This window comes from Physeter macrocephalus, chromosome 12 (assembly GCF_002837175.3).
Source record: "Physeter macrocephalus isolate SW-GA chromosome 12, ASM283717v5, whole genome shotgun sequence".
Classification (NCBI taxonomy): Eukaryota; Metazoa; Chordata; class Mammalia; order Artiodactyla; family Physeteridae; genus Physeter; species Physeter macrocephalus.
The window spans coordinates 58,273,393-58,290,352 of NC_041225.1; the positions used below are offsets into that span (position 1 = coordinate 58,273,393).

Below are 16,960 nucleotides of genomic sequence, written 5' to 3' on the forward strand. Positions count from 1 at the left end.
GTGTTGTTGGATGTATCTGCTCATTCCTTTGTATTGCTGAGTAGTATTCTATTATATGGATATGCCACAATCTGTTTATTCATTCTACAGTTGGTATACATGTAATGATTTTCCAATTGAGCAGAAAGAGACTATATTAATCAGGAGACTTTTGGCTTAGAGTAACAGGAAGTTCAAATTGACTTAAACAATAGAAAATATAGTTTCTCATGAAACAGCAAGTCCAGACATAGGGTGGTTCCAGATTTTGATTCAGTGAATCAACAATGTCATAACAGTCTCAGGTTCTTTTCTTCTTCTCTGGTTTTTCCATCTTGTGTTCAACTCTATCACTGGGTTGGTTCTTCCCCTGGCTTCCAGATGACTGAAGCAGTTCCACATGACTTACGCATTTGTAACATGCAGGAGAAGAGACCACTTCTTTGCAATAGCACCTCATTCCCCAGAACACACACACAGATTTCTCTTCATGTTTTATTGGCCAATAGGAATCCTGTCAGGGGCCACTTCAGGAAGAAGGAAATCTGAGTGGATAAAGATCCAGACCTTTTTCTGTTTTGTATATTATTTTATCCAGATTAAGTATCTGTTCTCCATATTCTATATATCCTGATGGAAAAAAAACATTCATGAAGCTTATTGATTAAAAGAAAAATTTGAGGGCCATTTACACATAGTACATGTGAGGAAATAGCTTGTGCTTTTATGAGCTAATCTGATTCCATTACTAAAACTAATTTTCTTTCAAAAATGTTAATTATCTGGTATCATTATCTGAAGCATATGCATCACTGAAAATAAAATCCAAGAGAAAAACCTGAATTGTCACTTTCTCTTTTTAGTTCATTTAATCCATAGCTGTTTATAATTCTTTGAAAAATTTTACATTGGTAAAAAAATATATATTCAAGATATTGATGCACTGAGTTAAATTCTCAGTATAAAATAAAATTGTGAATAGTGCTATTAGAATTTTAGTTTATAAATATAATTATTTGCATTTTTTCCTGAGTAGTTGTATTTTTTATTTCTCAATTTCCTTTAAATCTACTTAAATATATTAAATTGGTATATATTATAATCAGGCTTCATATTTACCAACAATTTTTATCTAAGCAAATAACAACACACACACACACATATACCATGCATTACACGTGCATATCACAATTGAAATTCTATTCCCTCAAGTAAAAAGGCTGTACTTTTAAAGATGATATATGTCGAAATGGTATAATAGGGTTTTATTTCTTCAAATCTTTGGTTCAAGTATATGGTAAAATATTTGGGGATTATTTTTGTTCTCCTGTGGAAAAGTACGCTGGATTAACTGCAAACAGATGGTTTGTGGATGTTTTGTAATTTTACTTCTATTACCCATTTTTATTATTGGAGATATGTCTAAAAGGTGAAAGTTCAATGGATTTTTACAATAACTTTAAGAAACCCAGGAAAAATATATAGTACAATTTAAAATTAAAAGTTTTTAATATCTGCCTATGTTTCACAATTCTATGCCTTTTAATATGTTGTTTTGATCTATCTTTTCCTCTACTGTAAGCTCACTGCGGGTAGGGGCTGCCTTGCTGTACACATACTGCCTAGCACAATGCCTGACTGATAATATCAGCATCACCATAATAGCTACCACTTATGAAATGCATTTTTAACAGCAAGCATTTGTAAAATAAAACCAGGCTTTTCGTGCCAGGGATTTTCAAAATTATCTCATCCTTACAGTACCATCACTATTATTTTTTTCAATTTTATTGAGCTATAATTGACATATAACTTTGTGTAAGTTTAAGGCGGCTTCATGACAATCAGGACGCAAGCTCTGTCAATCTTATTGCTTCCCCATCCTCAACTTCCATTACATAATCTAAGAAGTCTGCTGAGTCTCAGGCCATAATGACTGCAGTCCAGCCATCAGGGAGGAGGAAGGATGACAAGGACAGAAGCTTGTCTACTCCTACAGTGGTGATTTCTGGACACTTTCAGATACATCTGTTTGCCTTCTATTGATAAGTGCTTTGACACATAGCCAAGCCTAATGTCAAAAGAGTCTGGAAAATGTATTCTTCATTCCAGGTAGGCCATGTGCCCAGCTAAAAATTAGGTGTTATATTAGTAAGGAAGTCAGGGAACCCAGATAATAGTGAACAAATGAAAGTTTATACCACAGACAGAGAGGAAAGATACTAAATGCTATCTCCATAGAGGTGTGTAGCCTTTGTTTTGCTGATGTTTCTTTTCTTTGCTTTTTTCCTTTTCTTGTTCTTGCTCTTCCTCTTTTCCTTCCCCTCCTCCTCTTCCATGCTCTTCTTGCTTTTCTTTTTAATGGGAACAATATGGACATATGTAAAGGCTCATGAGAAGCATCTAGAAAGTAGACAGACATCTAAAACTCTACAGGAGGTTGAGCCCCTGTACTTGATGTAGACTGGCATCACCTTGTGTCCTTAAGTTCTAGTTTATATTTGAAATGAATCCTGAGTATGAAGTCTGTTCTTGTGCTACTTCACTGGCAAGTACTCTCTCCCAAGGTGCCCATAGATGAGAACTTTATTTTGCTTATTATTCCATGCCCAGTTTGATTTGCTCCAATTTTAATAAAGAGAAAACTCTCAAAATTTTATTGCTAGTTTTAATGTGCTTCACCAGTGTACAATGTTTGCTTCTAATCACTATTTAGGAAAGATAACTGTCAAGGCAGTCAGACTACTACTGAGTGCTATCCTGTTCTGGCTCTGAAAATATGTCTCAGAAAGTATTATGTAATATTATAAATAATTAATAATTGCTATGGGGGGAAGATCCCTCGCCATTTCCATTTTCATAAAATGATGCCAAAGTTTGGGTCTTTGATTTAAGCATGGAAACTATACACATAAACTGAAAGTACTGCATGCCTAGGTTGGCACCTAATAGCTGCCTTAGAGCTGGTATAAACTAGGAGAATCTGTTTTACTAATGTCATAATCCAGAATTTCTGCACCAAGCCTAGAGGTTCAGATATGGAACCCAGAAACCCAAACAGCCTAAAGTACCACCCTCTGGAGGCCAAGGATGCTACTGGCTAATTTGCAAAGAAGTTGAAGGTTCACCTTCATAACCTCTCCACCTAAAAGACTCTAGGGATAGTGTTGACACCTCCATTCAGGTAGGGAGAACATTTGCCAAAATGTTAGAAAAGTGGGCTAAGTTTGGGAACAGATGTTCTGGTGCTTTGGGGACTTGAGAAGTTAGGCACTAATAGTTGCATGCCAGGCAAAAATGCTTTGCTTGGTATAAAATAACAGAAGGTTAGGAGTGGGTTGTGCTGGGTCACTTACTCAGCATGAAGAAATGTGCTAGGTTAGTGCAACAGACTCATTAGATGCCCCTGGATTCCTCTTATCATTCAAGCTGTTTAAGACATGCCAATATTACATCCTGGGGAGGGGCATGGGTTTTTTGAAATACAACTCCCAATTTAATAGCTTAATAAGGAAGGTGAGTAATATGTAAAGATTACTGTTAATAAAATAAAGATATAGCGCTCACAGTGGCAATGCAACTGGATAGAAGCACAATAGGGGACAGAGTCACTCAGCCTTCAATAACTCTCTAGTCTTAGAATTTGGGAGAATTGCTATTATTGCTTCATATCCACAAAAATCAAGTCAGAGTATGTTGAAATGAGGAAGAAGCGGTTCCTGGACCTCCCAACCCTGAGTCTGTTACTCCTGGTGATAGGCTTTCTAATTGCATAAACTCATAATCCTAAACCTTGGCTAATGACCTGGGAAACCATAAGTAGGCCTTCTTAGAAGTCATTTCCATTGGGTGAAAGCTGACTACTAAAATTTGAAGAGATCTTCATCAGTGTCAGAATGAACATCTGCAACTTTAAGTCCTGGGCAACACAAGATAAAACTACACACTGACTCCTACAAACTCAAGGGTCACATTGGAATTTTATTATTTGGTGACTCTACAGTGGCTAGGAGAGTGGAGAGGGTTAGAACAGATGGAGTTGTAATTAATATCACTTGTTCATATGTGCTGTTTTGGAAAATTTACTGTCACAAGTGTAAAGGAGTAACAATTATTGAGATGAGATTAGTGAGAAGTTGTTTGGAAATTGGGGATTGTCACCATATCGCTGACCAGAAGTGGATTCTGATAGACTACTGTCTGGCTTAATACACTAAAACTCAGGTTGGCTTGATGATGCATTAAGAAAAATTGAATGTTGCAATATATGTTCATGATGCCACAATTTACATATATGGCAATGGAGGGGACTTTTGAGTATTGATGGGTTTTGCTGTAAGGAAACTTATAAAAAGCAGAAGCCACAAGTATTCACTTACCTAATCACACGGCTTCCTTATTCTGTTCAGGCTGCCTTGATCATCAACCTACAGGCACATCTCCAAGAACAAATGAAGTCACATGATCAACCTCACAGTACAGCGACTCTTCATTTTTTATTCTTAATCTCCAGTATAACCCTTACCCTGCTGCTTTGTGTGTTTGACAGTAAAACCTAAGAAACAGTAACACTAGCTGAATTTCAGCCTAATAGTATTTGAGGATAACACAGGCCAATGTAGAAGCAATGACATGGATGTTCTTCATGACCCAATCAGGAAAATAACATATGTTATCAAAAATTATAGATGCTCCATAGAGCAAGAATAACAAGATTTTTATTTCTTGACATTTTTGTATGATAATATTCTTTGTAATATATGAAGGGGTCTAAAAAAATTGGATGACTTCTTCAGTGGTGTCAGTTTGCCTGGAGTAGATGAAAATCAAAAAGTGGGTGTCCTAAAATAAATTGCACCCCATTTCATGCTGCAGATAAATGTCATAAAAGAAACCTCAGCAATCAGTGATTCCAGAGCAGATGATATCTGAGATGATGTTGCTTGAGCTTGAGCTTTCTTCTACTCCAAGCCGGGTTCTACTCCAAGCTTAACAATTTTAATGATACCTGGCCTCACCAATATTCCATGATAATGATTTTCTTAGTTTTCTTCACCAGGTGATAAGCAAATTTGTAGGATTTTTCATGAAAAGCCTTTGATGGGAAATCCAAATTTTCAAGTCAAAACTTCTTCTTAAGTAAAATCTCCACGCTTATTTTGGAAATGGGCAAAGGTGCCTTTTAGCTTTGAGAGCTTCTAGTTTAAATTGGCAAGAATTTGCCACAGGGAAAAAATCTTGGAGTCTTTATATCCTATCACATTTAGTAGTGAATGGAAAACCAGTTGGCATAAAAATTTTATCATATTTTCCTGCACATTTTCATTGTATGTTAAATTCAATGTAAAAAGAGGATATACAAAATCATGATGGCAGGACTTAGCATTTTTTACTGTTTCATAGGCTTTTTATTTTATTTTTATTTAAAAAAATATTTTGTGGAGGTATAATTGACATACACACTGAACATATATAAAGTGTAAAATTTGATACAATTCATATATACATGAAACCATCACCAAAATTAAGAAAATGACTTTGCTGTACCATGCATTGTTGTTATTGTAGTCTCAACTTGCATCTTTTCCCATGAGAAATCTAAAGTCATGCTTACACCTGTTCTTTTTACATTACATATAAGCATGTCCTTTTGTTTTTTAGGTTTTTTTTGGTTGGCTTTAAGGTTTTCTTTTTCTCCACAGGTTTTAAGCAGCTTGTGATGTGCCTTGGAATAGTTCTTTTCATATTTCTTATCTTGGAGCTTGTTAAGTTTCCTGGATCTATAGGTTTCCATTTTTTCGGCAAATTGAAAAATTGTGACCATTGTTCCTTCAAATATTTGTCTACTGCCCCCTCCCCTTCTCCTCTTCAGGGACTCCATTACATGTATATTAACAACTTAAGCTTTAACATTTTAATGTACACCTTTCTATAGTACATTATTCTGTGAGAAATCATATGAATACTACCGTCTGTTCAATTAGTCTTATGCCATCCTACATGCATTCAAAGTAAATTTTGATTTAATATGTTTGCAAAATCAATATCTAAACGTACAGGCTAAAACCAAAATAAAACAAATATTTATTTTATTTTTCATTAAATCCAATACATTATTCTTACAAAATTATTTTAATCATGTGATTGAAAATCCATCAAATTATAGCATTGGAATATTACACCCTAAATGTGAACCCTGGGATTATAGCCATTTTTGTGCTTTTCCATACTGTTCAAAAATACTAAACTGACAATATTTTTGTGTTCATAAAATGTTATTTAAAAAGTGGTGTTTTTATACTTGAAAATATTACCAAATAATGATATAGAAGTGGCCAATATTAGAAGATATAAAAATGTGCATCATTTTGACCTTTTAACCTCTGAAATTGGGGGAGGTATGTGAACATTGTGACATAGTCATGTGAAAATATTTGACATCTTTTGGCAAAATAAAAAAAGTAAGAGCATCAAAACATTTTAGATATGTAGATCATACAGGGATACATTAGGATATAAGAGGTTTTAAATTATGTATTGTTTCCATTGGACCCCTATAACCTGAATATTTAGTACTTTATATTAGAACAAGTAGTAAACTAAACTGGATGACCTAAGCTCCATTTCCAAACCCCTTCTAACTATTTCAGTCACTCTGAAGCTAAAATACCAATTTTCCATCCTTCCTCGACACAATGAAACTTCAAGGCTGGTCAGCCAGTGCCACCTCTTCTCCTCATTCCTTCTTTCTGTCTGAAAGAGGCTCTCAATTCATGATAGTGAAGTGGCTATTAGTAAGCATTGTGAAAAAGAAAGATAGAAGGAGCTTCTTTCTGCAGGTGTTGTTAAGCTGCTATAGGAGCCATTCCTGGTTCTTCTTGGTACATCAGTTAAATAGACTCTTGTGAAACTTAGTACAGGTTTTCTTTTACTTGAGGCCAAGTACATTCCTAGCTGATAGAAGTAGTATTGATAATACCTGCTTTTGCATTAGCTTTTAGTATGGGTTGGATTTCATAAAGGCCTTTACATCTGCTTGAGAATAACAACACGTGCTTGGTGACTTAACTTTGGTTTGGCCTACTGTATGGGGCCATGAATGCACCCTTTATTTTCTCTCTCTTCAGTAGCACACAGAGAAAGCTTATAATGAAGCAGGCATATGCTACACAAAAGTCACTTTTGTCTTCACTCTACACTAAAAAAGCTTCATTAGACACTAGGGAGAATTACTGCTTGTTGAAATAAGCTCCCGTTTTTCATATGCACTATGTGTCCTGTACATGTGATAACTGACAGATGTGTGACTATTAAGTGATGAAACTGGAGATTTCTAGCTCTGTAGAGTCAGTGTCCCCAGATTCCTATGATCTAAGTTCTTAGATGGCAAGACTTAAGCCTCTCTCACGTTCACAGTCCCAGCTGCTTCTGGCTTGTGATGGATAACCAAGTAGTTGATAAGCAGTCTCTGCCATCAGTGTGCCTTGTCACCTAAATCTGATTGTTTCAGCTGCATTTTGTAGAGCCCTGTGTTTATTTCCTGAAAATGTCTTGGGGGCTGGGCTGCCTCCTCAGACCTGTAGAGCTAAGGAGACCTAAGACTTTCTTCAGCGTTGCTACTCTTTTAAAAATCTAATTCGTGTGCTAAATTTCTTTGTTAATATTTTACAGAAAAAAAAGTATTTCATAATCCAAAATTTTTTTTTAAAAAATTAAAAATTGAAAACATTAAGCACATAGGATAATGTGCCTAGAAAGACACGTTAACTTAACTTGCTCTCCTTTCTAGCATCAACTCATCATGCTATCTGCATTGTACTTGCATGCTTTAACATCAAACTTGTCATTTTCTGAATTTCATGGCTTAGGGACCTAAATCCTTCCAATTTTATGTTAAGGCAATAGTCTATACCCTGTCTCTCCCTTAGTCCGTTCTCTGTAACGCTTGAAGTCAATGCATGTTAGAGATTCATTTTATTCACTATATATATATATATATATATATATATATATTTCTCCCCTCATATTTTACACGGTGTCTCCCCACAAAACTTAGAATTCATTATTTACTTATTCTGCTTATTCTTATACCTTTGCTGAGCCTAAATTAGTCTAAGTACTGGGGATACGAGTGGATGTTTTTAGTGAGTTCACCATCCAATGAGGAAAAAAGACAGAAAATCTATTAGATCAGAAATTCTGAGTGGTAGGATCCAGCAATTTACATACATATTTTAAAAGCTTTCCAAGTGATGCCGATACACACAAGGTTTAAAAATCATAGCTAGCCTATATTTACAGCCAGTCAAAATCTGCAAGTAATTTTACAGGGTGCTTCTTACAGACAGGTAGAATTCCTGCCATATTTTATTGCTTTGTTTTTCACTCCATCCCTACCACCATCTTTCAGAATGTGAAAGAGTCTTAGGTAGCCTTTCTACTCAGAGTTCACATTTTAAGATGGGAAAGTTGATGAACAGAGAGGTATAGTGGTATGACCAAGATGGTCACTCCAGCATTATTACACAGTTCCTCTAACTCCAAATGTAATCCTCTTGTCTCTCCATGCTGGGCAAACTATTATTACTACCTTGTATGAAAGAAAAAGAATCTCCGTTGGTAAAATGTTTTCCATTACACACATACACCTTAATAGAAATCATAAATGCCTTCAATCCTAGTAATTTTCTTTCACACTTAGCCCCTTATTTCCCATTTCCTTTCATGGGCAATGTCTGAAGATGCAGTTATCATACTGTCATAATATTGTCAATATCACATCTTGGCATCATTAATTTTCCCTATCACACCAGCTACTCAAGGATATATTTCAAAATACTATTTTCAGTTGGGACTGTCCTCTAGGACAGCTGTCAGAATACTTTTCTGGGTTAGGGGTCAAGAGCAAACTAATAAGGTTCCATTAAGAACAGTCTAGTGATAGATATGTTTATGGCATTGATTGTGGTGATGGTTTCATGGGTGTATGCTTATCCCCAAGCTCGTCAAGTTGTATACAATAATATATACAGACTTTTGTATGTCAATCATACCTCAATAATACTTTGGTTTCTCTTCAGATCAAATAGATCTTTCTTTCACCTTTTACTAAAAAGATAAAATCATACCTCAATAGAGTATTCTTTATTTAAAAAGGAATAAAGTATATGACAAGCTCATAGAAGTTATGCCTTATGAGCTAGTGACTTTTAGCTTTTGTGCCAAGGCATAAATATCAGAAAGTATTATTAATAATCACACTATTAAATATAAAACTTGTGAGAAAATATAAAAATTAAAGCTTTAAAAAATTATTCCTATAAATCTTCTAATTGTCCCAGTTGTTGTAACAATACCAACAATCGCAATCTGTGGAGTACTTTTTGATTTACATAGTACATTTATTTAGTCCCTCATTTGTCACAATACCTTTACAAGGGAGCAAATATGTTCAGAGGAAAAAGTGACTCGTGCAAAGGCACACTGCTAATAAATTCTCAAGCAGCGATTCAATCCCAGATTTTTGGTCAGCACACTTAAGGATCTGATGTACATTATAGGAGTCCTGAGGCAATTAGAGTGCATTTTCATAGTGAATATAATAGTGGTTGGTGTTCTTTAGAGACAAATGCATGACAATGCAAGTGGGTAAAACTTTGTTTCATAAAATATGGAATTCATTTTAAACTACTAAAGTTACATAAAACTACTAAATGATCACACAAACTAATCATTGTGTGTTGACAGATTTGTTATTATTACCACAGGAGCAGTGCTGGCATCATATTTGTAATAATTTCAAATGCATTAATTTTGTGTTCATGTTAAATTATTACTAAAGATATGTGGATATTGAATCATATTTCATTGATTTCCATATTTCCCTGCAGATAAGGGTATAATTGCACTAATTCTTTATGGTTTTCTTTGGCAGATGATATACCAATTCACTTAGAAACATCCATGCATTTCTAATATCTAGGCATACTGTAACAACACTATTTTATAGCAGCTACAGTTCCACTTAAATCCAAGATAGCATTCCCAATCTAAAATAGCACAGGAAAAAGTAAAAAGAGATGGACCTGGCTTGGAGGAAATCTGTCTGCCTATCTATCTATCTATCTATCTATCTATCTATCTATCTATCTATCATAAAGCATCTGCATGCCTAGCTACCTACCTGTTTTTGATATGGAACCTTTTCAAAATGAAATCTTACATGCAACCCCAAATTGTCTCACTGGCTCAGTTTCCCTTTCTCTTTCCAAAGATTCATTAGTATCCCTTATCCTTCTCTAGGCTACCTATTCTTCCTAATCCAACTCTTCAGGGTAATATTATTTTACAAAATATAATTTGAAAAAGAAAAGCTGGACCAGATGATCTCTGTTTTCCTTATACTCTAATGCTCCATTATTGAATAAAATGAGGGGACCCTCAAATGACTGTAAATTTAAGATCTTTCTCTCTCTCCATCCCTCCCTCTGAAATCACTCTGGAGGTTTTCCTAGTAGATGCTTTAAGGTAAATTCTAACTGTATTTGTTTATAAATGGGTAACCAATGCAATTCTTTTAATAATCTTATTATATAAATTTGTGGGTTCTTGCATCAATGCCATCCCTGTTAAATACATTCAAATATCTTATTTGAGTAAATTATACATTGATTTCTACTTTTCTTTCTAAAATATCTTCACTGTTCTTTCACATACACACAATCACATAAAATTCAACACGATTTATAATCTTCCATATAAATTTTAACATGAGTTTGTAATTTTCTATCATGTTTCTATTGCACTTTTGATTGTGATTTCATTATGTTTATAAATTTAATGGAGGAAAATTGATATTTTCACTAAATAGGATTATAGCATATTTTAGCATTAATTGTATCTTCTTTTATGTTCTTCACTAATGTTTCATGATTTCATTCATATGGTATGTGTATATTTCTTGTTTAATGTTTTCCTAATTATATTTTAATATAAGGTTTTCCTTTTTTTTGTAATGGGATGCTTTCTTTCATTATATATATATATTTTTTTTTTTTTTTTTTTTTTTTTGTGGTATGCGGGCCTCCCTCTGCTGTGGCCTCTCCCGTCGCGGAGCACAGGCTCCGGACGCGCAGGCTCAGCGGCCATGGCTCACGGGCCCAGCCGCTCCGCGGCATGCGGGATCCTCCCAGACCGGGGCGCGAACCCGGTTCCCCTGCATCGGCAGGCGGACGCGCAACCACTGCGCCACCAGGGAAGCCCTCTTTCATTATATTTTAATAATTGATAAATGCTGGTATACAGACAAGCTGCTTTTTAAGATGTTAAACTTAAAACTGTAAACTATTACTGGTTTTAAATACACTTCTGATTACTTTCTTGGTAACCAAACAAGAAAGTGATGGGCTTATTTTTCCTTTCAAATACTTATACCTGCTGGAATATAAAATGGTACTTTGGGCAAAAGAGTTCACAGATTCTCATTAAAGTTAAAACTACCCCTAACATTTGACCTAGTAATGTCATTTCTAAGTATTAATACAAGAGAAATAAAAACATATATCCACAAAAAGAATTGTACCTGAATTTTCATAGCAGCTTTATTCACAATAGCTAAAAATTAGAATCAACACAAGTTCAATCAAGAGGAAAACTGATAAATGAATATGGTTAATTCTACAATGGAATTTAGCACAATACAAAGGAAGGAAATACAACATTAATTGATTTCACAGAGAAGTCAAGTTAAAAGAAGCCTTTTGTTCTAAGGATAGCTTTGTATGATGAATATTTAGATTATTTATTTTCATTCTTATCTGATTTTATTAAATGTATTTAAGGGTATGATTTCACCACTAACTTCTGTAGCTGAATCTGCATCCCAGAGATTTTGACATGTACTTTTGTTTATATTCAGGTCTACATATTTTGTTAATTCCAGTTATTTCTTCTTTAACCCTTCATTTTAAAACAGAAGAGGAAAAGTGGAAGACATGTAGCAGTCAGAGGACCATATGAGTTCTGAAATTCTCCTGGGTAGATGTTGTCAGGTCGTCCTACTCCAGGATAGGTCTTGACTAGGCCCAGCTTTGTTCCCACAGAGTGGTACCCAAGTCCATCACTCTTGCCAGCTCTTGACTCCACCTTAGGGATGTACTTCCTTTTCAGTTACCCTCCTTGGCCATATCTGCAGAGTTAGAATTTGAGAGTGTGCCCTTCTTGGTAGCCAAGGAGATTTTCCAACCTGGTCCTTTCCTTTACATAGTTGGAGAGCAGATATATTTTTGCATCTCAAATATTTTAATATTTTAGACCTAGTTGGCATTGTTTTTGCTAGTACACATCTTTTTTCAAAGACGGATCAATTCCTTTGGCAAAAGCCACAGTCACGATCCTTTTTGAGATAGAACTCTCTCTATATATTTAATTTCAGGTCATTTGGATGCAAGTGTCATTGTTAACAAGGCATTTAATCTTTTTAGAGCCATTTAGGTCTAGAAGAAAGGTCTACTAGATACCACCTAAATATTTTCAAGTTTTAACAAATGACAAAATGGGATTGAAGCCACACTCTTTGGTCTTTACCTGGAGCCCATTTCTTATTGGTTGCATGCTGTGTTTGATCTTTTCCCTGCAGCTGCATTTAAATGGATCACCTTTGATTTGGTGAAAAACTCCAACTCTGAAATTTATCTTTAATTTCCTTCTAAATTATCTTGTAAACCAGCCAGTCTTGTTCTAAGCTCATCATTGTCTTGCATTCCTGTATCAACTGCAACAGCAGGAGCCAGCTCATACTTCACACTCAGTATTCTCTTTCAAAATCTTATCATCCAGTTTCACCAATTTATTAGGTAAATTTCCTGTTCTCAGGATATTTTAGGCAACACTTTTACCAAGTGTTTCACCACTATACGAGTCCATGTTTTCCAGCCTTCTGTGTTTCCTCATATGTGGCTCAACTGTGCAAACATTTCAAGCCTCTGTTCACATCCTGTGTGCTAACACCCTGCTAGCCAAAGTAAGTCACATGGCTAAGCCCTGAGTCAATATGATGGGAAGTATAGTCTTCCCATGTAGGTGGTGGTCATGGACAGTGAACGTTTTCTGAACAACAATCTTTATCTACCATACTACTACTCAACTAGTATCGTAACACATTTTTAAAGTAGCCTGTCTTCGGAAAAGGTAGAGAGAATGTTTGAAACTCATCCTTTGGATTTTCAAGTAGGCATTTATAAACATTGGCAGGGATTTTGCCATTTTATTTGTGCCACATAAATATTTTAAATTATACTGTGATCATGCACTCTTCTTTGAAAGGATATTCACATACATAGGGAGTGGTTGAAGTCTCTTACTATTCCTAATACCCTATCACAGAAAATTTGTAACCACTTCCCACTATGCATAGTGAACACAGACTATAAAGAAAAAGTTTCTGTCTGCAAACGTTTATTACTTCTCAACCCCCTTGATATTTTTTAGCATCTTCCACAGAAAAAGAAAAAGTGCATTCTGCTAACAGAGGCATTGCACATATGAACATAATCCTAATGGTTTAACCATTTTATAGCAGAGGAAATTCTGAGAAACATACTTTACAGAAATACTTTTCCCTTCATAAAGCATTTAGTTTGTTAATTGAAAAAACTGTCTAAAGATGACTTAAATATTTTTATTTTCTGTTTTGTTTGCTTTTCATGGATCACAATTGTAGGAAGTCAGGGGATTTACGGGCTGGTCCAGAAAAAAGATATGACCATGATAGGCAGTAGCACACCCAGCTTTGTCTGGCAATGCCATGATAGGTTTGCATGTGGGAGAAGTCCCTCACAGAATAAGTCTGTCCAGAGGCTATGGCTCAGGGGTCTCCTACTCAGAAGGGGAGGGAGATAAGACAACTCCAAGGGGAGAAGGGAAACTGAGATGGGGCTTAGACCTGTAGGTAAAGTTGCTTAGCCTCCTAACGGGAGTCTTTGGTCAGAGAACTGACCTTATAATTTCAAGGCCCCATTTTATCAATAGATAACAGCTGTTGGGTGAGGTTTCACAGGGTATTCAAAGCAGGAAGGCTAGACATGGCCAAACATTTACTTGTTTGGTCTATTTTAAAAATAATTACATGTGCAAAAATTTGAGTCTAGTGCTGGCAGGCTTTTGAGCTGGAAGGTCTCAGTCTTCAGGGAAGAAATAATGTAGGGGCCAATACACAGAGGCCATTTTTGGCTCATTTATGTAACAATGATGCAATAGAAAAAAGAGCAGGTTACGGTACATGGAAACTTGGCAGCAACTTGAGCTCCGATACAAAGTTTTAATGGACTTTGGTTAACTATATCATTTAATATCATTTAATATCTCTGAACCTGATTTTCCTCTTCTCTAAAATAAAGAGATTAGATTAGATGAGGGGTCCACAAATCACTTGCAGGCCAAATCTGGCCCACCACCTGGTTTTGTAAATATGTTACTGGGACACAGCTGCATTTGTGTGTTCATGTATTACCCATGGCTGCTTTCCTTCTGCAAGGGCATAACTGAGTAGCTGTGAAAGTGACCACATGGCCCACAAGCCTAAAGTATTTACTACTTGGCCTTTTACAGAAAGGTTTGCTGACCCCTGGACTAGCCTATAACATGGGATTCCTTCAGCTTAAACATTTTTTGGCTTAAAAAAATATTAGAAGTACAGCTCTTATCATCTTAGAGTTCCTGCTTCTTATTTTTACTTACCTTTTGCACCATCATTCACTACTTCAACTGAAGAGACTATTAGTAAGTTTCATACCAAATGTCACAAACATCATCTCTCCTACGGCTAAAATGATGTTGCCAGTCTCCCTGACTAAATCAGTAGCTATTTCATTTTCATGTCTAACCTGAAATGAAAATGGAAAGAGAAGGCAAAAAGAGTGGAGGGAAATGAAAAATATACTATCTAATTGAAATAACATGAGTATTTTATGTTAAAAGAAATGTAATTACCTAATTGGATTTCAGCCAGTGGCATGCCTTCCCTCTGTCTCGGTTGAATGATCCAGGTCATTCCATCTCATCAGGGGTTCAAGTCTACATTTTCACATCTTATCTGGCAAAGGACAGAAATTAGTCAGAAGCAACCCATTCATTTTAGGCACTTACAGTTTTATTTGACAAATACTGCTATTATTAAGTCAGTATTTCAACCAGCCATCACTCCTTATTACAAGAAGCTCAAATTGTCAGAAGTCAAACTGAAACCTCTCAGAAATCATTTTGTCCTCTTCCCTAATAAAAGTCAATATTATTTTGCTATACGATGAATAAAATTTTATACAGATCTTCATTATATTGCCAACTCAAGAATAGTAAAACACATTATATAACTGTACATCCTATATATTTTTAAAATAATTTAAAGCATAATGAGAACGCTCACCTATAAAGGATATGTGTTCTTCTCAGAATGCTTTTGTCATGTATATTTAAAATAATTCCTTCATGATGACTCTTGAGTGTGACTGAAGTCACAATTTATTTAAATTTATTTCTACCATGCATTCTATGGTGAAGGACCAGTGGCTGTAGTAAAAAGATAACGACCATGGAGTTTCATTGATTTTTAAATAGAAATTGAAAGATGGAAATTGAAATATTTTAAATGTACTTTCTATTTACATGAAAAATTATCTGACTAGGTTTTCTAATTTTAATACGTATTCTGTTTGCTGTCTAAGCAAATTCATAATGAACCACATCTAGATCTAACTAATATATGCTGAATCATTACCATCCTTCAAGCACTGCTACTGGTACTTTTACAATTATTTCCTTATTTAATATGGACTATAGCCCTGTGAACGAGGTTCTTTTTGTTGTTGTTTGACTTTGTCTTGTTTGTTTCCATTATATAGTTGAGGATAATGAAGCTCAGAAAGGGAAAGTGTATGCTAAAAACAGAACAAAAAAATCAGAGCCAGGTTTCAAACCCAATGCTCTGGATGTCTAAATGGAATAAGGACAAAAATATTTTCTCTCCCACCGACCTAAGCTCATGCTGATTCTGCCCTGGTTTGCTGACAACTACATTCATAAGATGGATGAAATCCTGTTTAAAAATTACAATTAAAACAAAATCCTTTATAGTGCTTTTTGAGAACTTTTTTATGACAAATATCAAGCATCAACAAAAAGGAACAATTCTAGAATGGGGGCAGAGAAAGAAAAGATAAAAGCTTATAATAAATATTAATAGTGAAGTCAAATTGTTGTGGTGGTGATGTTTAAATCAGACATTTTTCAAGTGTGCATTTCCTTTGTTCCTTTACTGCTGCCAGAGCTATAGCACCGTATGTTTTCTCAGTCTAATTCCTACTGTATTTAGGAACAACCCCAGCAGAGTGCCTACTTGGACCCCATCTGATGAATGGCAATGCTGCGTAAGTGACAAAGAGGGGGCAGCATGCGGTACAGATACGCCCAGGGATTAGGAGGAGGTGATGGGCCTTGAGGCAGCCACCAGGTCAGATGGATCATGCTTCCTTAGGCACAGTAGATCAGCTGCCCTCACGCTGCAGGTTTGTCTATGCTGTGGAAGTCATCCCGGCCTGTCTCCAAAACAGCATGATTTTGACAAGGTTTTTAGTTCTTGCTGCTGAATAGAGCACATTCAACACCTCGTCAGCTTGCAGCAGCGGTTAAAAGAACACTTAGCCCAGGACATGGAAGCAACCTAAGTGTCCATCAACAGATGCATGGATAAAGATGTGGCACATATATACAATGGAATATTACTCAGCCATAAATAGAAACGAAATTGAGTTATTTCTAGTGAGGTAGATGGACCTGGAGTCTGTCATACAGAGTGAAGTAAGTCAGAAAGAGAAAAACGAATACCGTATGCTAACGCATATATATGGAATCTAAGAAAAAAGAAAATGTCATGAAGAGCCTAGGGGTAGGACGGGAATAAAACACAGACCTACTAGAGAATGGACTG

General features: G+C 35.6%; 1 long non-coding RNA gene across 2 annotated transcripts in view; it reads right to left on the reverse strand.

The window, feature by feature from the left end:
• Window positions 1–240: 240 nt before the first annotated feature.
• LOC102975512 (uncharacterized) overlaps window positions 241–16,960 on the reverse strand; it is a 490,990-nt gene continuing 474,270 nt past the window's right edge. The window contains exons 7-9 of one of the 2 annotated variants that reach the window (XR_002891078.2): window positions 14,968–15,070; window positions 14,716–14,861; window positions 11,914–12,166 (exon numbers count right to left, since the gene is read on the reverse strand). This is a non-coding gene — a long non-coding RNA (uncharacterized lncRNA). Of the gene's footprint in view, window positions 610–11,913; window positions 12,167–14,715; window positions 14,862–14,967; window positions 15,071–16,960 lie in introns of those variants that run through there. The other variant, XR_008618890.1, reaches the window with a different exon arrangement.